The sequence below is a fragment of the Triticum urartu genome, chromosome 2 (genome assembly GCF_003073215.2).
Source record: "Triticum urartu cultivar G1812 chromosome 2, Tu2.1, whole genome shotgun sequence".
NCBI lineage: Eukaryota > Viridiplantae > Streptophyta > Magnoliopsida > Poales > Poaceae > Triticum > Triticum urartu.
Window position 1 is genome coordinate 190959107 of NC_053023.1, and position 26849 is coordinate 190985955.

Genomic DNA, 26849 nt, shown 5'->3' on the forward strand with positions numbered 1-26849 from the left:
CATTCCGAAAACTTTTGTGTCTGCACATAAATAACACCATGGCAATTCTGCTGAAAACAGAGTCAGCGCGGGTTAGTTTCATTCAAATCATGCAAGTTAGAGTTCAAAACAAGGGCAAAAGTGTTTGAAAAAGTAGATATGACGGAGACGTATCAACTCCCCCAAGTTTAAACCTTTGCTTGTCCTCAAGCAATTTAGTTGACAAACTGAAAGTGATAAAGAGAAACTTTTACAAACTCTGTTTGCTCTTGTTGTTGTAAATATGTAAAGCCAACATTCAAGTTTTCAGCAAAGATTATAAACTAACCATATTCACAATAACGCTTAGGTCTCTTGTTTACTCATATCAATGGCATAATCAACTAGCGAGCAGTAATAATAAATCTCGGATGACAACACTTTCTCAAAACAATCATAATATGATATAACAAGATGGTATCTCGCTAGCCCTTTGTGAGACCACAAAACATAAATGCAGAACACATTTAAAGATCAAGGACTGACTAGACATTGTAATTCATGGTAAAAGAGATCCAGTCAAGTCATACTCAATGTAAACTAATAGTAATGAATGCAAATGACAGTTGTGCTCTCCAACTGGTGCTTTTTAATAAGAGGATGATGACTCAACATAAAAGTAAATAGATAGGCCCTTCGCAGAGGGAAGCAGGGATTTGTAGAGGTGCCAGAGCTCGGTTTTGAAACAGAGGTGAATAATATTTTGAGCGGTATACTTTCATTGTCAACATAACAACCAAGAGATGACGATATCTTCCATACTACACACATTATAGGCGGTTCCCAAATAGAATGGTAAAGTTTATACTCCTCCTCCACCAACAAGCATCAATCCATGGCTTGCTCGAAACAACGAGTGCCTCCAACTAACAAGAGTCTCAGGGGGAGTTTTGTTTGCAATTATTTTGATTTGATTTGCATAAAGCATGGGACTGGGCATCCCGGTGACTAGCCATTTTCTCGTGAGTGAGGAGCGGAGTCCACTCCTCTTGAGAATAACCCGCCTAACATGGAAGATATAGACAGCCCTACTTGACACATGAGCTATTCGAGCATACAAAATAGAATATCTATTTGAAGGTTTAGAGTTTGGCACATACAAATTTACTTGGAACGACAGGTAAGTATCGTATATAGGTAGGTATGGTGGACTCATATGGAATAACTTTGGGGTTTAAGGGATTGGATGCACAAGCAGTATTCCCGCTTAGTACAGATGAAGGCTAGAAAAAAACTGAGAAGCGACCAGCTAGAGAGTGACAACAGTCATTACAAAAACCGTAAAATAAATAAATAAATAAATAGTAATAAAATTAGATAACGATAATTTCAACGGCGTCGCCAAAACATTAATTAAAATAATAGAAATAACTACACTTAATTATTATTTTTATTACAGCTAATAGCATTTAGTCATGCACAACAATTCTTCTCAAAACCTCCCTATATTTTATAGACCCTTGTCTCATTTCCTTCACACAAAGTAAATGCCAACTAGTGGCCAGCCAAGCAAATTACACTTGTCCCTAGTACAACCTACAAGAGACACAAGTGGAGGCATGCATGCAAGACTAACCACGCATGCATGCCAGATGTAATGCCTCTCCAAACCAGACATAGCTATTCACCCCACTATAAATAGGAGCCATCCCTTTCACCGTGGCCACACACAATCATCCGCTGGAGAAACCCTCTGCTTTTTCACCTTCTGCCACACTGCTATCCTCCCCTGCTGTGAAGCTCTTTGGGTTGCATGCGCCACCAGGTACTAATCAAGTACCTTGTTGTGTTAGCCCTTCTTGCTTGATTTCTTATCTATCTCCACCTCGGTTTGAATCAGTCCATAAGCATCTATTCACCTTGATCTATTTACCTTGCTGTAAAAAGAGAAACAATAGTTAGTGAAAAAAAACATAAACTAGATGGAGGAAAACAAAGACATTGCAGTTTTGTGATTCATGTGTAGCTGTAAAAGAAAATCTATGTGTGTGTTCATCTCTACCTTGTATTAGATCTGACATGCTAAGAATTAAATCTTAGAAATTAACCCATTATTAAGATTGCATGTGTAGCTTTGGGGCCGGACAATCTGTGTATGCTACTTGACCACTGTCATTTTCAGTAAACATTGGTTGGTTAATGTTCTGTTAAGAAATAAATCTCAAGATGGTATGTCTCACTTGCACATACCCTGTACCGGAAAATAACCCATTTAACTTTTGCACAAATGAAATCTTGCTAGAATATCTCACTCATTTTTTTTCCGGTTTCCCTTAGTATAATTTGAGTCTATCAATGTTGCTGTTCACTTGGTTGTTTGTGGGGTTCAGAGAGGAGTGTGCGCACACACACAGTAGGAATACTTAGATTTAATTTGTGGCAGCACCTAACCATCACAAGCAATTAACTTGCCACCCATAGATTTGTAGTAAGCCTTTAACAGTGGGGATTCACTGGTTAATTCCTAGTTTTGAGCTTAATAAAAAGAATCATAGTAGTGCAGGGATAGCATAGTAGAGCCAAAAATAATGGTAAACAATATGGAGCAAATCTGCAGACCACGTCCACACCACAAGAGTAAAGCTTGATTAATTCCTTGGTCTTGAGATTAACAAGAAGCATGGCAGTAAGGGGAGTCACGGCACAAACACTTGTAGTAGAAGCAAGAACACTGCACAGAGAGGAATTTGGACTGGCACTTACACTAGTAGCAGTAGACAAAGGCGAGCCGGGCGCTGGTAGCGGCCATGTTGCCGGAGCCGCGCCGGTGAAGCCGCTCGCACCTGACGGCCGTAGTTGCACGCCTCATGCGTGCAGCTCTGCTGGAGGAAGATGTAGGCATGGAGACGTCGTTGCCGCTGTAGCCGGTGGCAAGCCCACCGGACCTGGATCAGGCGGCGCTAGGATTGAGTGGTGGCGACGTTTTTGGCGGCGGCGGATCAAATAAATAGGGGGATATGGTAGAGGGAGACGAGGAGAATCTATAAGTATCTGCCGTGTCGCCGGAGATGCCCGGACGGGACAGATCGAGGCGACGGCGGCCGTGTTCTGTTCTTGGGGGAGAGAGAGAGGTGAGTGGGCTGGTTCTGTTCGTGGGACAACGAGAAGTTAAGTAGTCTCTCTGGATAGACACGGGCCTTAACCAGCGAAGTACTAGTAGTACAGTACTGGGCTACTGTTCTTTTTACTTATCATTTCTTTTACCACTCTCTGGACTGGATGACATACATGCATGCTACTCTGGTTTTGGATGGCTTAATGCATTTTATCTCTCAATGGAACACTAGGACGTATCACCACTTAGTTAATTACATGTGGCTTGCTCAACATGGCCGTGTTGCTGTATGTTAGATTTTTAATTAGGAAAATAAATAATAATATAAACATGTTCCTGAAATAATTATCAGGAGTCGATCTCGGACCCGTAGGAGCCACGTCTGGTGGTTCCGAGTTGATCGAAGCGCTACCCGGCAAGTCGTCATCTCCTTGACCATGTCTTGATAATTGTTTTCTGGGCTATGGGTCATTTCTAAAATTTTGCATAAGAATTAAAAATAAATATTTTTCATAAATGAAATGAGATTTGGATCAGGTGGATCCACTAATTTGGCAATTGGACGACTTGTACCAAGTGATGCTATGGGCAAAGCAGTACACCTCTGATCAGAGTAAATGTGATGTCACTCCCAGCTTCCGAGATTGGAAGTGCGTCGTGTGGGTTTTCCTCTAACACAGGATGTAAGATCCCACGTCGCTCTGTCGCCAGTAGATTTTATGAATAAAATTTGGTTTTCAACAAAATGGGTTAAGGGAAAATATTTTTACCTACATAGTATTTTGAGATAATGGCTCGGTGGTGGTAGCCGTGGCCGATGAAGTTTTTCCTCTTTAAAAACTCATACATTCACTTTTCCCGGTGACTTGCGGAGTACGTATTTTATACGTACTCAACTACATTTATGTTGTTTTTCAGAGCAAGAGAGTTATGAGAACTCCGAGGCGATAGAGAATGGTACTTATGATGAGTCTGGTCATTTTAACGACTTCGGTTATACTGAAGTGGAGTATGATTATGAGGAAGTCGACAATCAAGGCTATGAAGAGTAGATGCCCTCCATGGTTGGTTGAAAAGGCTCGTACTAGAGGCGGGTGACGATCTATCGTCATGGCCGCTTAGGCTTAGTCGACACTTGAGGTGTCTATGTAATAAAAGCTTGCCTACTCATGGCAACCGCTCCGTCTTGTACATGATACTGTTCTCCTTAACTGATCCTGGCGCAACTCTGAAGTGACGGCTTCCGTTACGCCTGGCTCTGTTGGACGTAACGGGGCGTCACAGAAGAGGTGGTATCAGAGCAACGTTAAGGAAACAGTCATGTAATTGATTAGAAACCGTCTGAGCCCTAGGAAAGATAGGTTCCCTCCTTACCTAAAATAAACTAAAAGTTTTCTTTAAAAAAATGACTCAAGTCAAGTGAAGATTAAGTAATTTAGACCACACAATTATGCAAGAAAAATGTGTTTATTTATTTATTTACTGTCCTTGGTAAAATTAATTTTACACTGTGTTATAACTAACTAAATTCTTAAATTGCTTAATGTAGGATGACGAGTGGTAGGATGTTTGGTACGGGTGCTGAGTATGGTGGTTTTGCTATGTTCTTGGTTGAGCTTCTTGGTCTTCTGGGTGTGTTGATTGCACCGTACTACACAGTGTTTCACGACCCGTGTTCCATGGGGTACTTAGTCACAGTGCACATTCCTGAGAGCTTAGATGTCCCTTCTAGGTACAGTGTTGCACGTTACGACTTTGTTTCAGCACTTCAGGGTGCGGCACGGGATGCCGCTTTACACCTTTTCCACGCTTACCACCCTCTCCTTCAGTACGTGGGCAGAGGCGAGTGGCCTCATCAGCTAGAGGAGGCAAGGAGTTCATCTACACCTATGCCCATTGTCGCTCCTTCGCCTTTTGCGTCCACTTCCACTTTCCCTCCACTTTCACCACGTCCTCCTGTTCTACCTCCCACATTTTTACCACCACCAGCTTCGACTGCCGCTCGTCCACCTCTTTACCCGACAGTCCCACCTGCTCGTGCAGACCACCCAGCTCCTAGAGTTATCAGGGGTTCCTCCTCTCGTGCAGCATCGCGTCCCTCCACACCGTACGAGCGTCCACCTGCACCTCAGCTTGTTCAGGACCTATTAGATCAGGTTGACACTGTTCAGAGGCGCTGTTCCTAGCTTGAGCGGGCGAACAGTGAGATGTCCACTGCGTTGAGGGACTACACCCGTCTGTGTATGGCCCTCAACCCTCTTCAGATCGACAGCTCACCTTCCGCCTCTCCAGGCCGGGTAGGGTACCCGATTGACCAGGAGTCTCTTGTCGCCGACGAGCCTTCCTCTCAAGTTGCTCCTACTCTGAGTTCCGTTGTAGTCCCACCACCTCCAGAGCACACTCCCCACACTCCACCAGGTTCTCCAGCTACCGACTCTGCTCCACCTTCTCCCGATGGCACCCCCGACTTTTCAGTGATTGGCGTCACTTACTCAGAGCTTCTAGCACTCGACTCCCGCCAAGTGTCTTCTCAGCCCCCGGAGTACCTTCGTGTCGCTTCCGACGTCACACCCTCTGAGCACACTCCCTCTGAGTACCCTCTTAGCACCATCAGCGCACCCGAGTCTGACGCTGCTGCACCGAGTGTGTCTCTACCTGCACCGACTTCTGCCCTCGACCCTGACTTGCTCCTCACCGTTTCACCTAGTCCTCTTGTCAGGGAGGATTGACGTGCTACTACTACTAGTAGTTAGTATTCTGGCAAGATTGTAGCATCATAGATACACCTCCCAGAGTTGGTTCCGCCACTTATTAGATGTTTAGGCAGATGCATGGAGGCTGTCCTTTTGGATTCTGTACATATCTGGAAAGGTCTTGGTAGCCGTAGCTACCCTTCCAGAGTTTGCACAGCCGTAGTTAGCCAGACTAGTTCTGACGGACAGATAGGTCGGCAGGTATACTTTTGTTCCAGGTACACGTGTAGATAGTCGTGGTAGCTTGATGATGTGCAACACAGAGTCATGTGTGGTGTTGCTGCTATGATATGTGATGTATCCATGTGGACTGGTGGACTTATGGATGTACTGATATTCTATTACTAGATGGTCTCGTGTGATGCATATGCCATGCCTCCATATTCATTTTAAATTCTGGTTCTTTTTATGCTCCTTGCTCTGAATGATGGAATACTGTATGTGATGTTGTTACCACATTGTTGCCAATGTCTCATAATGGCGTCTGATGTATGGTAGATTTTTTTTGAATGATCTCTTCATTCAAGTACATGCCTTTGGTACATCACGTGTTTGGCTAGTATTTATATTACGTGCTGATATTGCTACATTTTTCCTAGCACTTCATGAGTTCAATTGATGTATCTCACACTTGATGATTGCATGCTTTTAATGCAGTACGTGAAGAACTTGTGTGTGCATGTGCACGTGCAAATGGCTCTATTTTTGACTTGTGATTAATCTCTTGCCTCTGTTAAAAAAACACTTTGTTTGACTGCTTTTATTCTTCGGCCAACAACAAGTCAAAAAAAATATTTTGCAAAATTTTGTAGTATGCCGCTGTTAAGTGCACTGTTTAAATTGATGCTCCAAAACAAGAAGCGTGAAGTGTACTGTTTGAGCTAAAATCCCACCTCTAATCAAATAAATAAAATACTTTCACATGTAGTAGCTATCGTTATAACCTATGCCTTGCCCACCAGATCGGTAGCGATGGCATCTGGTAGTCAGTCGTTTGAAGACAATGGGAACCCATCAGATTTAGCACCCGAGTCGCTAAGGAACATGGCAGATTTGCCGTCTAGAGTGACGTTACCACCACCTCCACCATTACCCCATCATGCCCCGGGATCCGATCAACTTTCTCTAATATATCAGTGGATGGAGCAGTCTTGTCGAGATTCTTTAGAACACCAGAATAAGTTCATGGAGCAAATGTTCGGTATGATGAGAGGCCAACTGACTAAAAACCCAGAACAAGGTGTCACGATTGGAGACTTCCAAAAGACTAGACCACCAACCTTCTCAACCGCCACAGATCCATTAGCCGCAGATGATTGGTTGATGGACATAGAGCTGAAACTTAACACTGTGGGATGCACGGACCAAGAAAAAGTTCGGTATGCGTCCCATCAGTTAATTGGTCCTGCTGCCACATGGTGGAGAAATGTCCAAATTATCATACCCGAAAACCACATAGTTACTTGGGACGAATTTAAGAGGAGATTTCGAGATAACTACGTCCCGCAAAGTGCGATGGAAATAAAGAGGAAGGAATTCCTGAACCTCAAGCAAGGGTCTAAGACCATCACATAGTACCTAGATGAGTTTAACTCACTATCCCGCTATGCACCAGAGGACACAAACACTGAGACCAAAAAGTTGTACCGGTTCATAGAAGGATTGAACCCGTCCATACAGCTTATTATAGCTCCTATAAAAATAACCGAGTTTCGGGAACTAGTAGACCGAGTCATTACAATTGAGAACCGACAAATCGCTGTAGAGGAAGAGCGAAGGAAGAAAGCTAGGATGGACCCAAGGTTTGCCATGAGAAGTGGGAATCATCCGGTTGGCCTAGTCCGCGTGCCAATGGTCGGGCCCATCCGTCCTCCTTTCCGTCAAGCTCCTAGACCACCTTTTATGCCTCTGAGAGCCCCTATCAAATGTCACGTGTGCAGTGGACCACACTTGGCTCGAGATTGCCCAAAGGCGAGTGTTGTCTGTTTTGGTTGTGGACAAAAGGGACATTACAAAAATCAGTGCCCAAGCAAGGGTCAACCACAATCTAGCACAAATGGAGCTATTCCACCTCAAAATAAGCGCCAGGCTAATTCAGCACAAGTACATGGGAGTGCGTCCACTGCCAACCGCGGGCGTGGTCGTGGCGGTCTTGCACGTGGACCATTCTGTCTGGCACATATGGATGTGGTACAAGTGGAATCGGCTTCAGACATAGTGACGGGTAACCTACTAATCCCTCCCGGAGTAGGACTAGTATTGTTTGACCCAGGAGCAACACATTCTTTCATATCGCAACGCTTTGTTGAGACGCATAATCTGGACCGGACCCCCCTAGCCAAACCCATAAAAGTAGATTCACCTGGAGGCCCAATAATTGTTGAACATGTCTGCCACAATCGTCCCATTTGCATTGAGGGCATAACCTTTAATGCTAGCCTATTTGTCATTGGCCTAAGAGGGTTAGACGTTATTCTTGGAATGGACTGGTTAGCGAGTCATGGAGCAAGAATGGATTGTGCAGAAAAATCCATATCCTTGAGAAGCCCAGAAAATAAACGGATAACCTTTAATAGTAGAAGAACCCGAGCAAAATCAAACCAAGCCTCAATAGCCACTTTGGACAAAAAGGAGGCTAAAGATGTACCTGTAGTCCAAGAATTTTTGGACGTATTTCCGGAAGAATTACCCGGGATGCCACCAGACAGGGAGATAGAGTTCACAATTGATATCATCCCAGGTACGTCACCCATATCAAAACGAGCATACCGTATGTCCGCGGAAGAACTAAAGGAATTAAGAAAACAATTGGATGAACTAGAAGAAAAGGGGTTTATTCGACCAAGTGTGTCACCTTGGGCAGCACCAGTCTTATTTGTTAAGAAAAAGGACGGAAGTATGAGGCTATGTGTGGATTATCGAGCCTTGAATGAGGCGACCATTAAGAATAAGTACCCACTACCCCGAATAGATGATCTATTTGACCAATTGAAAGGAGCTACCGTCTTCTCAAAAATAGATCTCCGGTCAGGGTACCACCAACTAAAAGTAAAGGAAGAACATATACCTAAGACTACTTTCATAACCCGATATGGTCACCATGAATTCATGGTTGTTCCCTTCAGGCTCACAAATGCACCAGCAGTTTTCATGAACCTGATGAACCTAGTCCTCATGCCCTACTTAGACAAGTTTGTGGTAGTGTTCATCGATGATATCCTCGTATACTCTCGAAGTATCGAGGAACATACTGAACACCTCCGGATAGCAGACCTTGAGAGAAAAACAACTCTATGACAAATTCAAAAAGTGTGAATTTTGGCTAGAAGAAGTGTCCTTCTTAGGACACATTATATCAGGGAAAGGGATAGCTGTAGACCCTGCTAAGGTGGATGCAATGTTGGCATGGAAATCCCCAACCAACGTAACAGAGATTCGTAGCTTCCTTGGTTTAGCTGGATATATCGGAGGTTCATAGAAGGCTTCTCCCAGAAAGCAGCCCCTATGACCAAATTACTAAGGAAGGGAGTTCCATTTGACTGGAATGACAAGTGTGAGCAAAGTTTTCAGGAGTTAAAGAAACGGCTCACAACCACTCCTGTATTGGCTCTACCCGAACCAGGCAAAGCATTCACAGTATATTGCGATGCCTCTAGAGTTGGTTTAGGATGTGTGCTAATGCAAGATGGGAGAGTCATAGCCTATGCCTCTCGCCAGTTAAAGCCCCATGAACAAAACTACCCCACCCATGACCTCGAGTTAGCTGCAGTGGTATTTGCGTTGAAGATGTGGAGGCACTACCTTTATGGAAACCGTTGTGAACTATACACGGACCATAAAAGCCTCAAGTATATCTTCACGCAAAAGGAGTTGAATATGAGACAAAGACGGTGGTTAGAACTCATTAAGGATTATGACCTTAGTGTTAACTACCACCCAGGAAAGGCTAATGTGGTGGCAGACGCCCTTAGCCGAAAAACCTCATGCAATTATGTCAAGATTCCCAACCTATGATAAGCATCTGATACATGAGCTGGGAATGATGGGAATTGAATTCATACATAAACCGGGTGAGAAAATCCTAACTACATTAACAATCAGACCCAATTTGTTGGACGAAATCAAGGAAAACCAAACCAAAGATGAGTTCATTTGTGAGGAAAAACGCAGAATACAAGAAGGTCAACCATCAGAGTTTCACCCGATTATGTGTGCCAAATATCCTTGATATTAAGCAAATAATACTCCAGGAGGCACACAACACTCCGTACACCATACACCCTGGTAGCACAAAAATGTACCGTGATGTTAAAGGTACATTTTGGTGGAGAAATATGAAAAGAGAAATTGCTCAGTATGTGGACGAGTGTGACACTTGTAAGAAAGTAAAGGCAGAACACCAGCGACCACCAGGATTGTTGCAACATCTCCAAATTCCGCAATGGAAATGGGAGGAAATCCACATGGACTTTATCACCGGACTGCCCAAGACAAGAAATCGAGAGGAAATCATATGGGTCATAGTTGACCGACTCACTAAATCTGCCCGTTTTATCCCTTTAGCCCCGGGTTGCTCCAGGGAAAAATTGGCTGAGCTATATATCCACAGGATAGTAGCTCTACATGGAACACCTTCCAAAATAGTGTCAGATCGTGGATCTATGTTTACATCCAAGTTCTGGGAAAAATTACAAGAAGCGTTAGGAACAAAATTGGATTTTAGTACCGCTTATCACCCCCAGACTAGCGGTCAAGTCGAGAGGGTGAACCAAATCATAGAAGACATGCTAAGGGCTTGCGTGCTAGATTTTGGTGACTCATGAAGCAAGCACTTACCCTTAGCAGAGTTTGCGTATAACAATAGCTACCAAGCTAGTATTGGTATGTCCCCATTTGAAGCCTTATACGGTTGAAGATGCCGAACCCCAATATGTTGGGTGGAAACCGGAGAAAAGAAACTCTTAGCACCCGACTTGGTCCAAGAAACCGCGGAAAAAGTCCGTATAATTAGAGAGCGGCTCAAGACAGCACAAACCCGGCAAAAGAGCTATGTGGACAGGAGACGACGCGATATACAATACCAACCCGGAGACTTTCTTTATTTAAAAGTCTCACCAATTAAAGGTGTCAAGCACTTTGCAGTACAAGGAAAACTAAGTCCGTGATATATTGGTCCCTATCGGATCTTAAAAAGAAAAGGGACAGTGGCATACAAATTAGAATTGCCAGTGCACCTACAAGGGATTCATGATGTATTTCATGTTTCCCAATTACGCAAGAGCGTAAAGTCACCATTTGAGAGTCTCGAAGGAAGAATTAACCCTCCGAAAGGACCTAACATATGAGAAGCATCCTAGTCGTATTTTGGACACCGAGGAAAAGAAACTCAGGAGTAAAACAATTAAATATTGCAAGGTGCAATGGGGAAATCATCCGGTGCGAGAAACAACTTGGGAAAAAGAAGATGACCTCCGAGAAAAATATCCTTACCTTTTCAAGGTGCGACTCAACAAATTTCGAGGATGAAATTTTCTCTAAGGAGGAAAGGATGTAAAAACCATAAAATAAATAAATAGTAATAAAATTTGATAACGATAATTTCAACGGCGTTGCCAAAACATTAATTAAAATAATAGAAATAACTACACTTAATTATTATTTTTATTACAGCTAATAGCATTTAGTCATGCACAACAATTCTTCTCCAAACCTCCCTATATTTTATAGACCCTTGTCTCATTTCCTTCACACAAAGTAAATGGCAACTAATGGCCAGCCAAGCAAATTACACTTGTCCCTAGTACATCCCAGTGGAGGCATGCATGCCAGATGTAATGCCTCTCCAAACCGACATAGCTATTCACCCCACTGTAAATAGGAGCCATCCCTTTCACTGTGGCCACACACAATCATCCGCTGGAGAAACCCCTCTGCCTTTTCACCTTGCCTTTTCACCTTCTGCCACACTGCTATCCTCCCCTGCTGTGAAGCTCTTTGGGTTGCATGCGCCACCAGGTACTAATCAAGTATCTTGTTGTGTTAGCCCTTCTTGCTTGATTTCTTATCTATCTCCACCTCGGTTTGAATCAGTCCATAAGCATCTATTCACCTTGATCTATTTACCTTGCTGTAAAAAGAGAAACAATAGTTATGGAAGAAAAACATAAACTAGATGGAGGAAAACAAAGACATTGCAGTTTTGTGATTCATGTGTAGCTGTAAAAGAAAATCTATGTGTGTGTTCATCTCTACCTTGTATTAGATCTGACATGCTAAGAATTAAATCTTAGAAATTAACCCATTATTAAGATTGCATGTGTAGCTTTGGGGCCAGACAATCTGTGTATGCTACTTGACCACTGTCATTTTCAGTAAACATTGGTTGGTTAATGTTCTGTTACGAAATAAATCTCAAGATGGTATGTCTCACTTGCACATACCCTGTACCGGAAAATAACCCATTTAACTTTTGCACAAATGAAATCTTGCTAGAATATCTCACTCATTTTTTTCCGGTTTCCCTTAGTATAATTTGAGTCTATCAATGTTGCTGTTCACTTGGTTGTTTGTGGGGTTCAGAGAGGAGTGTGCGCACACACACAGTAGGAATACTTAGATTTAATTTGTGGCAGCACCTAACCATCACAAGCAATTAACTTGCCACCCATAGATTTGTAGTAAGCCTTTAACAGTGGGGATTCACTGGTTAATTCCTAGTTTTGAGCTTAATAAAAAGAATCATAGTAGTGCAGGGGTGGCATAGTAGAGCCAAAAATAATGATAAACAATATGGAGCAAATCTGCAGACCACGTCCACACCACAAGAGTAAAGCTTGATTAATTCCTTGGTCTTGAGATTAACAAGAAGCATGGCAGTAAGGGGAGTCACGGCACAAACACTTGTAGTAGAAGCAAGAACACTGCACAGAGAGGAATTTGGACTGGCACTTACACTAGTAGCAGTAGACAAAGGCGAGCCGGGCGCTGGTAGCGGCCATGTTGCCGGAGCCGTGCCGGTGAAGCCGCTCGCACCTGACGGCCGTAGTTGCACGCCTCATGCGTGCAGCTCTGCTGGAGGAAGATGTAGGCATGGAGACGTCGTTGCCGCTGCAGCCGGTGGCAAGCCCACCGGACCTGGATCAGGCGGCGCTAGGATTGAGTGGTGGCGACGTTTTTGGCGGCGGCGGATCAAATAAATAGGGGGATATGGTAGAGGGAGACGAGGAGAATCTGTAAGTATCTGCCGTGTCGCCGGAGATGCCCGGACGGGGCAGATCCAGGCGACGGCGGCCGTGCTCTGTTCTTGGGGAGAGAGAGAGGTGAGTGGGGTGGTTCTGTTCGTGGGACAACGAGAAGTTAAGTAGTCTCTCTGGATAGACACGGGCCTTAACCAGCGAAGTACTAGTAGTACAGTACTGGGCTACTGTTCTTTTACTTATTATTTCTTTTACCACTCTCTGGACTGGATGACATACATGCATGCTACTCTGTTTTGGATGGCTTAATGCATTTTATCTCTCAATGGAACACTAGGACGTATCACCACTTAGTTAATTACATGTGGCTTGCTCAACATGGCCGTGTTGCTGGATGTTAGATTTTTAATTAGGAAAATAATTAATAATATAAACATGTTCCTGAAATAATTATCAGGAGTCGATCTCGGACCCGTAGGAGCCACGTCTGGTGGTTCCGAGTTGATCGAAGCGCTACCCGGCAAGTCGTCATCTCCTTGACCATGTCTTGATAATTGTTTTCTGGGCTATGGGTCATTTCTAAAATTTTGCATAAGAATTAAAAATAAATATTTTTCATAAATGAAATGAGATTTGGATCAGGTGGATCCACTAATTTGGCAATTGGACCAGATCAGGTGAAGTATCTGTATTGAGTAGTTGTGACCCGGGCAGGGCTACATTATAAATAAATATTTGGTGGGTAGGGGAGCTTATGTTGGTGAAGGCAACCCGGGTAGGGTTGGCTTGGATGGCGGGCTCCTCTACATAGGGTATCACATTAGGACACAACCAACTGGCGCTTACTTCAAAAGCGGCGCAAATCGTACTGACCATAGACCTGGAATGAAACGGGCTGAACCGACTACCCATGCCAAGTAGCTGCCTCTGCATGGGTGAGAAGGTGGTTGTAGCCGGGTAGGTACAGTCACCCTAGGGCGGTACCGCCGGTCAGCGGTCTCGACCCGCGGGTCTTTAGTAAGGCAAGGTGGAAAGCAGAGGTAGTGTACGGGTTGGTTAAAGGTTCTGGTTCCTTGGTCTAGTCGTGCGCACGGGTAGCGCATGGACGACTTGTACCAAGTGATGCTATGGGCAAAGCAGTACACCTCTGATCAGAGTAAATGTGATGTCACTCCCAGCTTCCGAGATTGGAAGTGCGTCGTGTGGGTTTTCCTCTAACACAGGATGTAAGATCCCACGTCGCTCTGTCGCCAGTAGATTTTATGAATAAAATTTGGTTTTCAACAAAATGGGTTAAGGGAAAATATTTTTACCTACATAGTATTTTGAGATAATGGCTCGGTGGTGGTAGCCGTGGCCGATGAAGTTTTTCCTCTTTAAAAACTCATACATTCACTTTTCCCGGTGACTTGCGGAGTACGTATTTTATACGTACTCAGCTACATTTATGTTGTTTTTCAGAGCAAGAGAGTTATGAGAACTCCGAGGCGATAGAGAATGGTACTTATGATGAGTCTGGTCATTTTAACGACTTCGGTTATACTGAAGTGGAGTATGATTATGAGGAAGTCGACAATCAAAGCTATGAAGAGTAGATGCCCTCCATGGTTGGTCGAAAAGGCTCGTACTAGAGGCGGGTGACGATCTATCGTCATGGCCGCTTAGGCTTAGTCGACACTTGAGGTGTCTCTATAATAAAAGCTTGCCTACTCATGGCAGCCGCTCCGTCTTGTACATGATACTGTTCTCCTTAACTAATTCTGGCGCAACTCTGAAGTGATGGCTTCCGTTACGCCTGGCTCTGTTGGACGTAACGGGGCTCACAGTCATGAACATGCATTAAAATTAATCAACACCGAATGCAAGCATGAGTATGATATAATCCACCACGAACATAAATATCGTGAAGGCTATGTTGACTTTGTTTCAACTACATGCGTGAACATGCGTGTCGTGGTATTCTCACGGGGGGCTTGCGAGTCGACAGATGCCACAAGGGCTTAGTGTGAGGGTAAGACTACTGCTGATAGGATCAGGAGCAGGTATGCGAGTAGCACGCTCTAGTTTACCCAGGTTCAGGGCTCTCCGGAGAGATAACAGCCCTACTCCTGCATGTCTGAGTATATCTGATATATCTGGTACAAAGTACTCCTGGAGCTGTATCTGAGATCAGGGCTAAGGGCACCTGATCTCGTATATGCATGCGTATGGCCGGCTCTAGTGGCCAAGTATGGCCATGGCTTGTGGTCGTGAGTGGCCTTGTGGCCAAATGAATGTGGCGTGAGGGAGTGGATGGATGGATGTGTGCCCCTTTTATAGTGTGGGCTAGCTTACTTCCTAAGCTATGTAGTGGCATGGACAAGTGGGCATGGGGGTATGGTGTGGGTGTCATGCTTGTCTCCTGGGTCACTTCATGAATAGTGCCCAGGGACAAGTGACACTGTACATGATGGCGTCGTGGTACAGCTGTCTCGTTCGAGGTATAGCCGTCTCGTCGGTGTCTTGTCGGTGTCGGGTTGGGCTGCAATCGGCAGCCGGCTGGTTGGCGCAGTCGGCAGCCGGCTGGGCAGAGCAGTCGGACGGGTGAAAGTGCAACTATCCCTAGGTGGTTTTGGTAATTCATAACAACATATAGCTCATTGAGCTAATACTATTCCAAGATGATTATTTCAGGAAAGCTCAATGATTGACATGGCATGGATGTGAAAGTGGAACCCTCAAAATGCTAAGGACAAAGGATTGGCTCAAGCTCAAAAGCTCAAGACTCTTCATTTTATATTTTAGTGATCCAAGATCACATTGAGTCTTTAGGAAGAGCCAATACTATTAAGGAGGGATGAGGTGTTGCTTAATGAGCCTCTTGCTTCATGTGCTTAGTGATATGCTCCAAAACCCTCAACTACTTTTCCATATCCACATATGACCTAAACCCTAAGCCAAACTCGGCCCTACCGATTCTTCCTATCCGGTGCCACCGAGTTTCACTTGTCATTAGCCACTGCCAAACTCTAGCAATTCGGTCCTACCAATAGGGATCTCGGTCTCACCGAGATGGGGTTGCAAACTCTCTGTTTCCCTTTTGTAACTTTTCGGTCCCACCGAAAAAGCGAATCGGTCCCACCGAGATTGCAATGTAAACTCAGTGTTTCCCCTTTGTAACTTTTGGGTCTCACTGAGTTTCACTCGGTCTCACCGAAAGAGCAAATCGGTCCCACCGAGTTTGCCTGACCAACTCTCTGGTTAGCTAATTACCAAATTCGGTCCCACCGAGTTTGTGTAATCGGTCTCACCGAGATTACGTTATGCCCAAACCCTAACCGTATCGGTCCTACCGAGTTGCATATCAGTCCCAGAAAATCACTAACGGTCACTAAGGTTTTAAATTTTCGGTCGACCGAGCTTATTGATTCGGTCCACCGAGATTGGTAAATTGTATGTAACGGTTGGATTTTGTGTGGAGGCTATATATACCCCTCCACCTCCTCTTCATTCGTGGAGAGAGCAATCAGAACACATACATCATTCCAACTCATATGTTCTGAGAGAGAACCACCTACTCATGTGTTGAGACCAAGATATTCCATTCCTACCATATGAATCTTGATCTCTAGCCTTCCCAAGTTGCTTTCCACTCAAATCTTCTTTCCATCAGATCCAAACCCTATGAGAGAGAGTTGAGTGTTGGGGAGACTATCATTTGAAGCACAAGAGCAAGGAGTTCATCATCAACACGCCATTTGTTACTTCTTGGAGAGTGGTGTCTCCTAGATTGGCTAGGTGTCACTTGGGAGCCTCCGACAAGATTGTGGAGTTGAACCAAGGAGTTTGTAAGGGCAAGGAGATCGCCTACTTCGTGAAGATCTACCGCTAGTGAGGCAAGTCCTTCGTGGGCGATGGCCATGGTGGGATAGACAAGGTTGCTTCTTCGTGGCCTTTGTGGGCGGTTGCTTCTTCGTGGACCCTTCGTGGGTGGAGCCCTGTGTGGACTCGCGCAACCGTTACCCTTGGGTGGAGTCCTGTGTGGACTCGCGCAACCGTTACCCTTCGTGGGTTGAAGTCTCCATCAACGTGGATGTAGGATAGCACCACCTATCCGAACCACGGGAAAAACATCCGTGTCTCCAATAGCGTTTGATTTCTCCAAACCCTTCCCTTTACATTCTTGCAAGTTGCATGCTTTACTTTCCGCTGCCTATATACTCTTTGCATGCTTGCTTGAATTATGTGATGATTGCTTGACTTGTTCTAAATTAGCTAAAATCTGGCAAGAACTAAAATTGGGAGAAGGTTAAGTTTTTATTTGGTCAAGTAGTCTAATCACCCCCCCTCTAGACATACTTTCGATCCTACAAGTGGTATCAGAGCTTTGGTCTCCATTTGCTTGATCTCCATAGCTTTTGGTGGTCATAGCCTTGGTTTCACAACCTAGGAGAGTATGGCGTCTAGCAAGGGAAATTATCACCGTAGAGGTACTTACTTTGATGGTACTAATTTTGCTAGTTGGAAGCATAAAATGAAAATGCATATTCTTGGACATAACCCTGCTGTTTGGGCTATTGTGTGTGTTGGTTTGCAAGGTGACTTCTTTAATGGGAGAGAACCGAACCGTGAAGCTACCGTGGATGAGTTGAAGATGTTGCAATACAATGCTCAAGCTTGTGATATTCTCTTCAACGGATTGTGCCCCGAAGAATTCAACAAAATCAGCCGCCTTGAGAATGCAAAGGAAATTTGGGACACTTTGATTGATATGCACGAAGGTACCGACTCTGTCAAGGAATCCAAATTGGATGTGCTTCAAAGCCAACTTGACAAGTTCAAGATGAAGAATGGTGAAGGTGTCGCCGAAATGTACTCTAGGCTTGCTCTCATCACAAATGAGATTGCCGGCTTAGGAAGTGAAGAGATGACCGATAGATTCATCATCAAGAAGATTCTAAGAGCCTTGAATGGAAAGTATGATACCGTGTGCACATTGATCCAAATGATGCCCAATTACAAAGATCTCAAGCCAACGGAAGTGATTGGAAGAATTGTTGCTCATGAGATGTCACTTAAGGATAAAGAGGAACTTCACAACAAATCAAGTGGTGCCTATAAAGCCTCATGTGAAGCCCCTACATCATCAAGTGAGAAACAAGACTTCAATGAAGAATTGAGCTTAATGGTGAAGAACTTCAACAAGTTCTACAAGAGTAGAAGCAAAGATAGAAGCTTCAAGTCAAGGTCCTACAATGACAAAAGATCTTCTAGTCGAGAGCGAAACTGCTACAATTGTGAAAGACCCGGACACTATTCCAATGAGTGTACGGCTCCCTACAAAAGAAGAGAAGATTCTCCAAAAAGAAGAAGCAAAGAATCACCACCAAGAAAGAGAAGGAGCAGAGATGATCGTTATGAACGAAGATACTCATGGAGAAGTAAGGATTCGGAAAGGAAGGAAAAATTATCAAGGAGCTACACAAGACGAAGACATCAAGCTCATGTTGGTGAATGGGTATCCGGCTCCGACTCCGACAGCCACTCCGAGAGAAGTTATTACTCCAGCTCCGAAGATACTCAAGATGAAGGTGTTGCCGGTCTAGCACTTGTGTCAACCAACTCCTACGACATATTTGACTCACCAAATGAGGGAATTGGAAGATGCCTCATGGCCAAAGGTCCTAAGGTAACACACCCCGAGTATGTTGATTTCAATAGTGATGAAGATGACTTGTTAGGTGATGATTTGCTTGTTGACAACTCTAGTGATGAATACTATGATGAAAGACAAATTAATCATGCTAATCAAGATAAAACGAAAGACAATGATAAGGAGAAGATTGAGTCTCTAACTAAAGAACTAAAAACTCTTAAGTTAGCTCATGACACTATCTTCGAAGATCATCGAGAACTTTTAAGAGCTCATGAGAAATTACGCTTTGAAAAGCTCAATCTTGAGCAAGAGCATGAGTTCTTAAAAGCAATCAATGATGATCTCCGCAAGAAAAGTTCTTCTTACATTGCCAAGCGTTTACTTTTATCCACTTACATGCCTCAAGTCAAGTCTAACAAGAAAGATTCTTCCTCTAGCAGTAACAATGATCATGTTAAATCCAATATTGTTGCTTCTAGTAGTTCTCTTGATTCCACTAATGATTCTCTTAGCCAAGTTACACTTGAGCAAGAAAATAGCTTATTGAAGGAAATTATAGAGAAAGGAGTATACAAAAGCCTTGCCGGGAGTAAGCAATTCGAGGAAATTGTGCGCAAGCAAGGAATGCACCGGAAGAATCAAGGTGTTGGTTTTGAACGAAAGTTCAATGCCAATGGAGTTGAGTGGGAAGAAGATCAATACCCCAAGACAAAGTTTGTCCCTCAACAAGAGAAGTATACTTCTTTCAAGGGGACACAAGCTCAAGATGATCTTCCACCACAAGACTACAAGTAAAAAGGCAAGGACAAGTTTCAAGAGGAAATTGATGCATTTGAAGAAGCTCCAAAGATCTTAGTCAAGTGGATTCCCAAGACTACTTCAAGTTCCACTTCATCAAGTACGACTACAACTCCAAGGATTCCCATCAAGATGGTGTGGATCCAAAAGAAGAAAAACTAGAGAGTTCTTGAGGGTGACTCCGCCAACATACTTCACTCTTATCATTTTGGCAAGAACAAGTGCAATCAACTTCCACATCTTGCACTAGTTCAAGGAGTCACAAACCCTCTTGTTGGTAAGACAAGGGACAAGGTGACCTAACAGTTTTCATGGACATCATCTTTTGTGTGCATCACTCTATGTCTATGGATATCCTTGCTTGTTCCTTATGGGACTAACCCATGTAGGTATTGAAAGTGCAATTCACTCAAATGGATAGCTCCAAGAGATCTACATCAACATTGAGCATCCACATCTTCAATATCTACATGAAGTCATCATCGACAAAACCCAAGGTTAGTTCATCCCTCTTAGGGGGGATATCACATCTAGGGGGAGCTTTACTCTAAGACTTGAGCTAAATCAACTCTAAAGATGTGAACAAAGAAATGCTTTATGTAAAAGTGGTAACCCCACTTGAGCTTAAACAATGAGTATGACCTATGATCAAGTGCTCTCACTTGACTCCTAAGTCAATATACTCATATATAGATGACCTAGTCATCGCAAATTGCTTGATAGATGCTAGAATTTGTTGTGCATGCCTTGTCACATATTTCATTTGCCATCTTATTGTGTGAGCATGCTGGTTGCACATTTTACTCATTCGAGGACATCCACTTATTGTTTTGATTGTTTGGTTTTATCTTCTTTTGCCAAGTGGATGGACAAGAATGCCTAAGAACCTCCTCTAGCTATCTATGCTCTTCTCGTCTCAAACTCTATTCATGCTGCATCACAAAATTTGATCAAGTCAGATTCGAACCACTCTGTGTGAGGAGCGCTCGGAGTCCCCGATTCGTCATAGACTTAAACTTCCAAAACCTCTTTATGATCCTCGGTCTGACCGATACTCTACTTTCGGTCCTACCGAGATCATTAAGTTGATCTAGGTTTTCGATCTCGGTGCAACCGATTTGAACCTTTCGGTCACACCGAGTTTCAGTAACTGCTTGCAGTTATGAATTTCGGTGCCACCGAGTTGTTCCACTCGGTCACACCGACAGGGTCGGGCTATATATAGTCACGGGCAAAATTTGGAAATTTCTCCGAACCCCTTCGCCCGCGCGATAGCTTGCTCTGCCCTCGAGGTCTCCGGATCATCTTCTTGCCGCCAGCAGCCTCCAGTCGCTGGTGTCCGTCGCCGTCAACGGGAATTCTGCCCCGCCGTTGCCGCCGTAGCAAGTCCCTGCCGAACTAGGGTATGGACTTGATCTTTGTGCTATTCCTCAATCTGATTCCTAGCACATTGTGATCATATTGATTCTTGCCACGTTTGATCAACTTCTATCCAGTCAAAACGCTCATAGATTAGGTTTGATTCGAAAATTCTAGGTTTAGGTTTCCGCCGAAACTATCTCGGACCCATCGAGTTGAAAAACTCGGTCCCACCGATTTGGCTTATGCCATTGCACAAGTGAGACTCGGTCTGACCGAGAATTACTTATCGGTGTGACCGATTTTTGAACTCAGTGAAACCCTAGCAGTCTCGGTGCCACCAAACTGTGACTCGGTCCTACCGAGTTCACTAGTTTAGGTTCCAAAACTGCTTCGGTATCCGAGTTTGAAAATCGGTAGATCCGAGATGATTTTAGTGGGAAACTAAAACTAAGTTTTTGGATCATTCTTTTGCGAAAATACTCTGCATTTTGTGATGCTCATCTTTTCTATCTCATCTATAATCTATTCACAGGGTCAGCAGTCAGTTTGCAGCATGTCTGATCAAAGTGATAGCCAAAATATGTCAGAGCAGCAAGTGGTGATGAGTGAGGGCACTAGTCCCTCCAGTTCATCTGATGAAGGCAGCAGGAGCACTCCTAGCAATTTGCCAAAGGCTGCCACGAGACAAAGGAAGAAGAGGACTTCAGATTCCGAAGATGAGGACTATGTGGCAGAGGAAGAGGCCACTTCCAAGAGAATTGAGCCAGCTCAAGGCACTAAGCCAGGTCTGAAAATCAAAAGGCCAACAGGCAGGCAGCCCATGTCAAAGGCAAGAGCCTCAACTGAGAAGCCCACTCCCCAAGAGCCAGTTGCAGCTGAGGGCAAGAAAAGGAAGGAGAGGGTGAAGAAGACTGTGGTTAGAGTGCTTGGAAAAGCTTCCATCATGGAAGAAGAAGAGGAAGAAGAGGTAGCTGCACCAGCACCCAAGGCACCCAAGCTGATGGGTGATGCCATAAGGTCAGGGGCTACTGCATCTAAGCCCAAAGCTGCCTCCAAGCCAAAACCTAAAAGAAATACAAGGAACATTCCTGCAGCTGAGAAGAACAAGGCCCCAGTGCCTGAGACTGTTGCTGAGGATGAGGAGGAGAATGTCCTGAGAAAGCTAAAGTCCAAGATCCCAGAGCACAACGATGCTCATCCTGTGGCTGAGGATATGAAGCTCAGGAGAGATTCAGGGCTGAGGAAATGGAGAGAAGCAGACCCATATGCTTCAAAGAGAAGGACTGTCGTGGACTACAGGTTTCACACCAAGGAGCAGCAGGATTTCTATGAGACTGTTTCGCTAGATAAGAAGCCAATTGTCTGTGACATGAGATGGGTTGACTGGACTTACATGAGGGAGAAGGAGGAACACTACCCAGGAGTATATGACAGCTTTCATAGTGTGGGCTAGCTTACTTCCTAAGCTATGTAGTGGCATGGACAAGTGGGCATGGGGGTATGGTGTGGGTGTCATGCTTGTCTCCTGGGTCACTTCATGAATAGTGCCCAGGGACAGGTGACACTGTACATGATGGCGTCGTGGTACAGCTGTCTCGTCCGAGGTATGGCCGTCTCGTCGGTGTCTTGTCGGTGTTGGGTTGGGCTGCAGTCGGCAGCCGGCTGGTTGGCACAGTCGGCAGCCGGCTGGGCAGAGCAGTCGGACGGGTGAAAGTGCAACTATCCCTAGGTGGTTTTGGTAATTCATAACAACATATAGCTCATTGAGCTAATACTATTTCAATATGATTATTTCAGGAAAGCTCAATGATTGGCATGGCATGGATGTGAAAGTCGAACCCTAAAAATGCTAAGGACAAAAGATTGGCTCAAGCTCAAAAGCTCAAGACTCTTCATTTTATATTTTAGTGATCCAAGATCACATTGAGTCTTTAGGAAAAGCCAATACTATCAAGGAGGGATGAGGTGTTGCTTAATGAGCCTCTTGCTTCATGTGCTTAGTGATATGCTCCAAAACCCTCAACTACTTTCCCATATCCACATATGACCTAAACCCTAAGCCAAACTCGGTCCTACCGATTCTTCCTATCCGGCACCACCGAGTTTCACTTGTCATTAGCCACTGCCAAACCCTAGCAATTCGGTCCTACCGATAGGGATCTCGGTCTCACCGAGATGGGGTTGCAAACTCTCTGTTTCCCTTTCGTAACTTTTCGGTCCCACCGAAAGAGTGAATCGGTCCCACCGAGATTGCAATGTAAACTCAGTGTTTCCCCTTTGTAACTTTTCGGTCTCACCGAGTTCCACTCGGTTTCACCGAAAGAGCAAATCGGTCCCACCGAGTTTGCCTGACCAACTCTCTGGTTAGCTAATTACCAAATTCGGTCCCATCGAGTTTGTGTAATCGGTCTCACCGAGATTACGTTATGCCCAAACCCTAACCGTATCGGTCCTACCGAGTTGCATATCAGTCCCATCGAAAATCACCTAACGGTCACTAGGTTTACATTTTCGGTCCGACCGAGCTTATTGATTCGGTCCCACCGAGATTGGAAAACTGTGTAACGGTTGGATTTTGTGTGGAGGCTATATATACCCCTCCACCTTCTTCTCATTCGGAAAGAGAGCTATCAGAACACACACACCATTCCAACTCATATGTTCTGAGAGAGAACCACCTACTCATGTGTTGAGACCAAGACATTCCATTCCTACCATATGAATCTTGATCTCTAGCCTTCCCAAGTTGCTTTCCACTCAAACCCTCTTTCCACCAAATCCAAATCCTATGAGAGAGAGTTGAGTGTTGTGGAGACTATCATTTGAAGCACAAGAGCAAGGAGTTCATTACCTACACACCATTTGTTACTTCTTGGAGAGTGGTGTCTCCTAGATTGGCTAGGTGTCACTTGGGAGCCTCCGATAAGATTGTGAAGTTGAACCAAGGAGTTTGTAAGGGCAAGGAGATCGCCTACTTCGTGAAGATCTACCGCTAGTGAGGCAAGTCCTGTGTGGGCGTTGGCCATGATGGGATAGGCAAGGTTGCTTCTTCGTGGGCCCTTTGTGGGTGGTTGCTTCTTCGTGGACCCTTCGTGGGTGGAGCCCTGTGTGGACTCGCGCAACCGTTACCCTTGGGTGGAGCCCTGTGTGGACTCGCGCAACCGTTACCCTTCGTGGGTTGAAGTCTCCATCAACGTGGATGTAGGATAGCACCACCTATCCGAACCACGGGAAAAACATCCGTGTCTCCAATAGCGTTTGATTTCTCCAAACCCTTCCCTTTACATTCTTGCAAGTTGCATGCTTTACTTTCCGCTGCCTATATATTCTTTGCATGCTTGCTTGAATTATGTGATGATTGCTTGACTTGTCCTAAATTAGCTAAAATCTGCCAAGAACTAAAATTGGGAAAAGGTTAAGTTTTTATTTGGTCAAGTAGTCTAATCACCCCCCCTCTAGACATACTTTCGATCCTACAACGGGGAGCCGGCAGGAGCAGCCGGGCAGTCGGACTGAGGGGCTTTGCTAGCCCCGATGTCTTGAAATATTGTCTTGCCGTCTTCGGGGTACCCGTGATCAATTACTCCGTCAGTAGCCCCCAAGCCTCCGGGCAACTTAGCAAAGTTGGGCGGAGATTTTTTGGTGAGTGTTCCTGGAAATGATCATGAAAAAGACAAAGTTAGTCCACGCAGATGTATCAAATGTTTGCTTTTAGTATTGCAAGTTTTATGTGGAGGGTGCTGACTCGGTTTCGTCCGAGCCCCCTTCAATCTTTTTCATGTTCCCTCCGCTTTTTGGCTTGTGCTCTCGCTCGCCGGACAGCCGCTCTGCGGTCTCTGGCTGAGAGTGGGCCGTGAAGCGGAGTGTACAATACTCATAATCTGGGAGCAGATTTAACCGAGCAGATACTCATAAAGGAAACGGTCGGGTCGCCCGAAGTGTTTTTCTTCCCGGACGTTTTTCGCGTGGGTAGCCTCCAGCGTTCACCCTTGCTAGCCGAACAGCCGCTCTGCGGTCTGTGACTAAGAGTGAGCCTTTGGTACCGCGCACGGTACTAAGCCGTCTGCGGGAACTAACGTCTCAGGCCAAGCGGCCAGCCCCGGGCCAACTCTGGCTGGCGCCGGGGCGAACAGTGATGCTACTGTAATAACACACGGAGACAGCCCCCGAGCATCGCTCGGGGTTATCCGTGCTTGCGTAGTGCAAAAGTATGCGGGTGAAGAGCTCACGTTGATTTTTGTGTAGTTGTGGTCGTCGAAGACAGCCGGCGTGACTCGGCGCTCACGGAGTGCGTCGGCGCACCCGCTGGGTGCAGCCTTCGAGCCCCTGAGTGCTCGAAGGGGGGTTCCGACCGGTCAGGCTCGACCGGCCAGGCGGCGAGGCGGCTTGCAGCGCCCTTTTTCTTCTTTTTCTCTTCTGTCGGCTGCTGGCAACCGGACAAAACTCTTCTCTTGTCTGCAATCTTCGCGGGGGCGCGCCAGCGTACCCGCTAGGTGTAGCCCCCGAGATTCGGGCCGACTGCTGAGCAGTCGGGCCGGATCTCCCGGCGACTACTTTGTCTTCTTCTTCACGGGGGCGCGTCAGCGCACCCGCTGGGTGTAGCCCCCGAGATTTGGGCCGACTGCTGAGCAGTCAGGCCGGATCTCCCAATGACTACTTTGTCTTCTTTTTTTTCTTCTTCAGACGGCTAGGCGAGCGGACCCCGACACAGCAGTCGGGCCCTTTGCAGCTGGCCAGATAGCCAGCAGTCGGACGCACATCTGGCAATCAGACGCACATTTTTTTCCAGCAGCCGGCCTCTTTTCTCAGCCGAATCAGGCACTCGGCCACAGCGGGCAGACTGCCCTTTTCTTTTTCTCCCAGCCGGCTTTGAGCAGTCGGACAAAACTCTTTATTTATTTTTTCTTTTGCACAGCCGGCGCACTGTGTTGACCCAACCGACTCTTTCTTTCTTTTCTTTCTTTGATTGAGCAGTCGGCAGGAGCGGGGCAGCAGCAGCCGTCGTCCGGGTCGCGGCAGAAGCCGGCAGGCCGGGAAGCGGGCGGAAGCCGGCTGCTGGCTGGAGCAGCAAGCCGGCGGGCGTGGGGGCCGGACCCGACGCGGGAGGCCAGCAGCCGGCGAGCGCCCAGGCCGGAGCTGGGCCCGGCGCAGGCAGAACCAGACGGGCCGAGTGCTAGATAGGCCGGCACCGAGGCGGCGACGTGAGGCGCGCAGGGCAGGAGGCGGCTCGTAGCAGCGGTCGGCTGGGGGGGATGCAGGGTGGGCGCAGCCAGCGGAGCTGGAAGGCCACCAGGCGTGTGGAGCGAATAACGACGCGAGCCTGGGGCCGCGTAAGGGCAACCCAGCATGGGCGCGTGCAGGTGGCCGATGTGGGACCGGCTTGCGGGGAGGCGGCGCACCAGGTCGGACGGCGAGCCGACCCGCGGGATGAGGCAGCGCGACGGGCACGGATGGCGGAGAGGAGCCCGGCGTCGAGGCGCTCCAGGATGGAGCCGCGGATGGGTGGAGGCCTTGGCCAGCAGCGGCGCGCCGTGGGGGAAGTGGAGCGCACGCAGTAGCGTCAAGGTGAGGCACACGGGCGGAGCTCTAGTGGTCGCGGGCGTGGTCGCAAGTGGCCAGGCAGCCGGCGCACCCACGGGATGGATCTATGCTTTCGCTGGGAATTCACGTCTCTAGGAATTTTTACTCTCCATCTTTTGTATTACTACGCGAGAGGAGGAAGCAATCCACAGAGAGAGAGACCGGGCAGGATGGCCGCAAGAGAAAGAAGAGGCTGGAACAGATGGTGGTGGAGGTCAGGCAAGGCTCGTAACTCGAGACGAGAAGGAGGCCCGACGGCAGTCGGAGCAAGAGCTCGTCGACGGCGGCGGATGTCGCGGGAGGAGGAGAAGGAGTAGCTAGCATCTGACCAATGTCCGGCTATTGTTTGACCAATATACACGCACTATCCAACTTGCATCTGGATAATGTACGAAGAGTGTATGGCTATTATCTGGGAAGAGTATGGCTAATGGTTTGACCATTGTTTGACT

The 26849-nt window shown here is 46.0% G+C and overlaps 2 long non-coding RNA genes across 2 annotated transcripts; both read right to left on the reverse strand.

Annotated features, from left to right (window-relative positions):
- Window positions 1-1371: 1371 nt before the first annotated feature.
- LOC125536693 lies at window positions 1372-3210 on the reverse strand. The gene is made up of 2 exons (XR_007295198.1): window positions 2722-3210; window positions 1372-1895 (listed from the first exon to the last, which is right to left on the reverse strand). It is a non-coding gene; the product is annotated as an uncharacterized LOC125536693 (long non-coding RNA).
- Window positions 3211-11469: 8259 nt separating this feature from the next.
- On the reverse strand, window positions 11470-13225 carry LOC125536692. Its single transcript, XR_007295197.1, has 2 exons — window positions 12779-13225; window positions 11470-11953 (listed from the first exon to the last, which is right to left on the reverse strand). It is a non-coding gene; the product is annotated as an uncharacterized LOC125536692 (long non-coding RNA).
- Between the last annotated feature and the right edge of the window lie 13624 nt (window positions 13226-26849).